This window comes from Grammomys surdaster, unplaced genomic scaffold, assembly GCF_004785775.1.
Source record: "Grammomys surdaster isolate TR1022 unplaced genomic scaffold, NIH_TR_1.0 188, whole genome shotgun sequence".
In the NCBI taxonomy this organism is placed as follows: Eukaryota; Metazoa; Chordata; class Mammalia; order Rodentia; family Muridae; genus Grammomys; species Grammomys surdaster.
The window spans coordinates 16,489,113-16,495,112 of NW_021604633.1; positions in this window are offsets into that span (position 1 = coordinate 16,489,113).

A 6,000-nucleotide genomic window follows, 5' to 3' on the forward strand; every position below is an offset into this window, starting at 1 on the left:
CAGTCCTGAGACCAGCCCTGAGATGACTCCAGAACAAGTAAGTGGGGGAGAAATGGAAAAGATAGAGAAAAAGATGGATGTGGCCACACTGAAGAGCTGTAGAACTGGAGACATCCAGGTAGTGAGGAACAGCCTGGCTTGAGTAGCTGGTGATACTACCTTGGACCATAGTGAGACTCTAGACTATGCTGTCACTGGGGGATGTGGTATGGCTGAGTGTATATCCCTGTAGTAGCAGAGGTCTGTTAGCCCAGGTGGGGATCTTTGTTCTGGTCTGCTGCCTGGGAAAATGTTATCTGAGAATTGTGAAGAACTGGTCCCATCCTCACCTGGGCATCATTGGAGAACTGGCGCTGGGGGACATGACAACAAGAGAGCTGATAAGACCTTAGCTAACCAGAGTACTCAAGGAAAGCTTGCCCTGCACATTGCTAGAGTTGAGGGTGAGCCATCCTTGAGGATACAAGCATGAGATTACTGACACTACCACTTGCCTCCCATTCCCTGGCATATATGAAGGAGAGATACTCTCCTCCCCACCTTGTCCCTCACTACTTGAAGCAGGTAGCAGACTTGGTCCTGGGGTCATGAGAGCAGGAGAATTGGGCCTGCTTCTCATTAGCTGCAGTGCTTGGGAGAGCAGGCCCCGCACCTCACCTGGGCAGCATAGTAGAGCTGATTCTGATGGTGAAGACATGGGTTAGCTGACAGTGCAGGTATAAATGTGTGAGAGTTAGCCCCAACACTTGTTGGACTTGTGGCAGCATGGGTGAGGGAAAAATGTTCTCTCCCACCTTTCTTTTTTTTTCTTTTTGTTATCTTTTCTTTTCTTTCTTTTTATTGGATGTTTTATTTACATTTCATATGTTTTTCCCTTACCCCATCCCCCACCCACCCAGGAACCCCCTATCCCTTCACCCCTCCTCCTGCTTCTCTGTGGATGTACCCCTACATTGCCCCCCACTCCCACCTCCCCACCCTCAAATTCCCACCCCCTGGGGCGTCCAGCCTTCATGAGGCCAAGGATCTCTTCTCCCACTTATGCCCAGCAGGGCCCTCCGCTCTTACATATACAGCTGAAGCCATGTGTCCCTCCCTAAGTGCTCCCAGGCTGGTTGTTTAGACCCTGCGAGCTGTGGTTGGTTGGTATTTTTGCTCTCCTCATGGGGCCACAAACCCTTTCAGCTCCAATGGCCTTCACTCTAACTCCTCCATTGAGAACCCCATTATCAGTTCAATGGCTAGTTGTGAGCATCTGCCTCTGAATATGTCAGACTCTTGAAGACCTCTGAGGAGACATCCATATCAGGCTCTTAGCAGCATGCACTTCCTGACTTCCAGATCAGCATCTACCTATGGTGACTGCACATGGGATGGATACTCAGGTGGAATGGTCTTCAGACGGCCCCTCCTTCACTGTCCCTCACTTTGTCTCCATATTTGCTCCCTTGAGTATTTTGTTGCTCCTTCTAAGAAGGACCGAATCACCCCCACTTGGTCTTCCTTCTTCATGAGCTTCATGTGGCCTGTGAGTTACATCTTTGGGGTTTCAAGGTTCTGGGCTAATATCCAATAATCAGTGAGTGAATACCATGTGTGTTCTTTTGTGATTGGCTTACCTCACTCAGGATGATAATTTCTAGTTCCATCCATTTACCTAGGAAATTCTCGAATTCATTGTTTTTAATAGCTGAGTAATACTCTATTGTGTAAATATATCACATTTTTTTAATCCATTCCTCAGTTGAAGGACATCAGGGTTCTTTCCAGCTCCTAGCTATTATAAATAAGGCTGCTATGAACATAGTTGAGCATATGTCTTTGTTATATGTTTGAGCATCTTCTGGGTATATGCCTAGGAGTGGTATAGCTGGATCATCAGGTAATGCTATGCCCAATTTTCTGCCTAACTGCCAGACTGATTTCCAAAGTGGTTGCACCATCTTGCAGTCCCACCAACAATGGAGGAGTGTTCCTCTTTCTCCACACCCTCGCCAGCATCTCCTATCACCTGAGTTTTTAATCCTAGCCATTCCACAAGTTTTGGTATGATGTGTCCTCATTTTCATTGAATTCTAAAACGTCTTTAATTTCTTTCTTTATTTCTTCCTTGACCAAGTCATCATTGAGTAGAGAGTTGTTCAGTTTCCATGTCCACGTGGGTTTTCCATTGGTTTTGTCATTATTAAAGACCAGTCTTAGTACATGGTGATCTGATAAGATGCAAGGGATTATTTCAATCTTTTTGTATCTGTAGAGGCCTGTTTTGTGTCCAATTATATGGTCTATTTTGGAGAAGGTACCATGAGGTTCTGAGAAAAAGGAATATTCTTTTGTTTTAGGATTAAATGTTCTATAGATGTCTGTTAAGCCCATTTGGTTCATAACTTCTGTTAATGTCAAAGTGTCTCTGTTTAGTTTCTTTTTCCATGATCTGTCCATTGCTGACAGTGGGGTGTTGAAATCCCCCACTATTATTGTGTGAGGTGTAATGTGTGTTTTGAGCTTTAGTAAAGTTTCTTTTATGTATGTAGGTGCCCTTGCATTTGGAGCATAGATGTTCAGAATTGAGAGTTCACCTTGGTAGATTTTTCCTTTGATGAGTATGAAGAGTCCTTCCTTATCTTTTTTGATTAATTTTGGATGAAAGTCAATTTTATTTGATATTAGAATGGCTACTCCAGCTTGTTTCTTGGGACCATTGGCTTGGAAAATTGTTTTCCATCCTTTTATTCTGAGGTAGTGTCTGTCTTTGTCACTGAGGTACATTTCTTGTATACAGCAAAATTCTGGGTCTTGTTTGTGTATTCAGTCTGATAGTCCGCGTCTTTTTATTGGGGAATTTAGTCCATTGATGTTAAGAGATATTAAGGAAAAATGATTGTGACTTCCTGTTATTTTTGTTATTAGAGGTAGAATTATGTTTGTATAGCTATCTTCTTTTGGGGTTGTTGGAAGATTACTTCCTTGCTTTATCTTGGTTGTAGTTTCCCTCCTTGTGTTGGTGTTTTCCATCAATTATTTTTTGAAGTGCTGGGTTTGTGGGAAAATATTGTGCAAATTTGGTTTTGTCATGGAATATCTCCCCCACCTTTATCCTTTGCTGCCTACAACAAGAAGGAGAGATGGCCCTGAGGTCATGAGAGCAGAAGAGCTGTCCTGAGCCTCATCTGTTGCAGCACATGGGAGAGCAGGCCCTGTACCTGGCCTGCTGGTCCTGGATGACTGAGTTACAGGTGAGATGGCCCTGCCTCTTGTCTGCTGGATGGATGAGGAAGAAATGCCCTCTCCTCTCACTCATTCCTTGCCATCAGGTGGGTGAGCTGGCCCTAGGATCATGAGAGTAAGAGAACTGGCCATGTTTCTCACCAGATACAACACTCAAGAGAGTGAGCCCTTAATCTTACCTGGAGGCAGGGTAGAGCTGAGCCTGGTTGCAAGGGTTGCTGGTGAGCCATCCCACGGGGCTTGAGAGTGGGAGAGCCAGAAGGCTGATCAGCTCAGATACTTCTTACACCCAGGTCCAGGGGTTTGAATTAGTCCACCCCAACATCTGCCCTACCAATGAACTCCAATTCCCTGGAGAACAGATCCAGAGATGGCCAGATCCCATAGTAGAGGATATAAGGAGTCAGAGGAGGATTGAGTCAGGCACATTGGTCTGTGGAAAATCTTGCAGCCTGTTTACTGATAGTCAGAGTGCTTTTTTTTTTTTATACAGAAATCAGTAGGCAGAATTGATTCATGTTGTTCTAAAACATAGATCATGTCATTTTTTCCCCATGGGCTGGTGTTTTAACTTGTTCTTGGTTATAAGTTTAATCATCATTGATAAACAGTCACTGAACAATATTATCTTTTACAACTTTTTTCTCTCACCAATCCCATAACCCAATATTTAAGAATCTTATAGTTTCAAGTGCATAAGACAGAAAGAAAATCTCCAAGCCAGTCTGAACAGACAGTCATGTCCTGAGCAGTATATTACTAACTCTTAATTGTCACAGTGCCAATTATCACTAGGTTCAAGAAACATCTTCAGGCCAATGATTTATTTATATGTCTAATCTTAGTATTCTTTCATTCTTTGGTCATATGATACCACAATGGTCCTGTACAAACTAACTTTTCTAAGAAGAGAGATCTTACTACTTCATTTTTTAAACATTTATTCACATCATTCTTTGTCCATAAATGTACACCCTATGTTGGGCAGAAACATCGAGCCAATCTAAATTCATTTCTGAATCCTTTTCTAGAGGGGCATAGCATATAGAGCCTCAATCTTTTATGCTACATAACTGAGTGTATAGTAAGAAGAGGTTTATAATCTCATCTGCTGCTAACTTCTCTAGCACACCAAATCATGTTTACTTCTTTACTTTTACTTTGTTGTGATTATCTTTTTCCTGAGTAAGTACAGGGGCAGATACCCTAATGAAATCAGAGCCTGGTAAGGAGATCTCTGGCATCTTTATTTTGAGCTACAACCTTCAGCACATAAGGAAGACTTTCAAGTAGTCCAGATAAGCATATATCCCTAAAAATGAAAGGGGAACTACTTTCAGGAATTTAGAGGACAGCTTAGAAGTATTCCTGGGAAAGGGGATAAGTAATTCAAAGGAAATTGTACATCAATTCAATATCCCAAATTTTACAAATATTAAAAGCCCCCCAAGCATGCAATAATGGAGATCAAAACTAAAAGCAGAAGACCTTAAGTGACTGCATCACTTGCCTCAGCTTTACTGGATTTTTGGCAAACAACTCTGCTGGCTTTATGACTTTAATAGACTCCATTAGACATGGCTCTGCCACTGCTGGAGTGCATTTAAAGGCTGGACCGACAGACCCCAAACCATAGGATCTTCATGACACAGGGCAGCAACAGGATATCCAAGAGGAGAGTGAGTGAGATTCCAATATTGATAGAGTAGTAGAAGCCAGAAGCCTCGTACCAGACAAACAAGTCATTGTAATGAGCATTTGCAAGTAAAGAAATAAAGAAGTGTAGACAAAGGGGTATACCATGGGACACACTCTGGTACACTGACATTTTTACAGCTTCCACAATGAGATTTTATTTTCCCTCTAATGTGCGGGAGTTTGCAAGAGTAGAGGGTAAGTAGAAGGGGAGATGGAGACGAGTGGGATTGGGGTACATGATGTGAAACTCACAAAGAATCAATAAGCAGTATTTTAAAAATCAACATATAAGGACAATGTGCTGAGTGCATTCAGTGATGTTACCATATCAGCATGGACACCAATCAGAGAGGACACGCCACAAACCTTTAATCCTCCTTTTGGGAATACACATATACCATTAGTAGACATCTTTAATACCAAACAATGACAATTAATTGAGAAGCATACAAAGTGACAAATCAGAATGATTTGACAGAATAAGTTAGAGATTAAGTACTAACAACTCTCACAAGAGTAGACAGGAAAGAAAGGATACTTAAAGAGCAGGGAGGGAGAAAGAGTTCAATGGAACTCAGTTCAGTTCAGTTCAGTTCAGTGCAGTGCAGTACAGTGTAGTTTGGAACAGTTAGGTTCAGTTTGGAGCCGTTCAGTTTGGTGCAATTGTGCTCAGTTCAGTACAGAGCTGAGCAGTTCAGTTTGGAGCAGTTCAGTTTGTAGAGTTCAGAGGCAGTCTTTCAAAGCAGAGCAATTCAGTCTGAAACCAAGAGAAGTCAATTTGAATTTGTCAGCTTAGAGAGGAGTTTGAGCCAGAACAACCGAGTTAAACCAGCCAACTAGAGAGCAGAAAGAGCTAGAAAGGGTGAGTTTATCCAGTAGTAAGTCTTGGAGGTTGAAACATTCTAGGTCTAAATTAGTAGAGAAAGGCTGAAAGTTAAAGCCTTCCAGGTCAAGACTTCCAAAAGATTAGATTGTATGGAGATTAGAGGCTTCAGACCTAGGCTTAAGGATAGACCAAGACTGCCAATGGAAGACTGCTGGCTTCCAGGCAGATAGAGCTAGGGTCTTAAAGCC